Here is a 281-nt window from a genome sequence, read left to right as displayed (position 1 = left end):
TTACCCAAACAAACCCCGAAAACAAGAGAAAAACAGTCCACCTTTTCTGTACAAAATCTGTGGCGTTAGGCCTAAAGGCTAATGTCTAAACACGCGTCAGGGACCGCCGGTTGCCACACTACACATGCACGTCCGCCCCGAGTCCCCGAGTGTGGCGAACAGACTCGCCGAGGAATCAACGCACTCAGTCCTCTCTTGGCGACTGTTGCTTTGATTGATGTTGTTGATGATGTTTTTTTTAGCGTATTTTTTCTCTATGGAGGGAGGTATTTTCCTTGATT

Source organism: Penaeus monodon, chromosome 24 (genome assembly GCF_015228065.2).
Source record: "Penaeus monodon isolate SGIC_2016 chromosome 24, NSTDA_Pmon_1, whole genome shotgun sequence".
Taxonomy (NCBI): Eukaryota; Metazoa; Arthropoda; class Malacostraca; order Decapoda; family Penaeidae; genus Penaeus; species Penaeus monodon.
Note: the sequence above shows the minus strand (reverse complement) of the source record.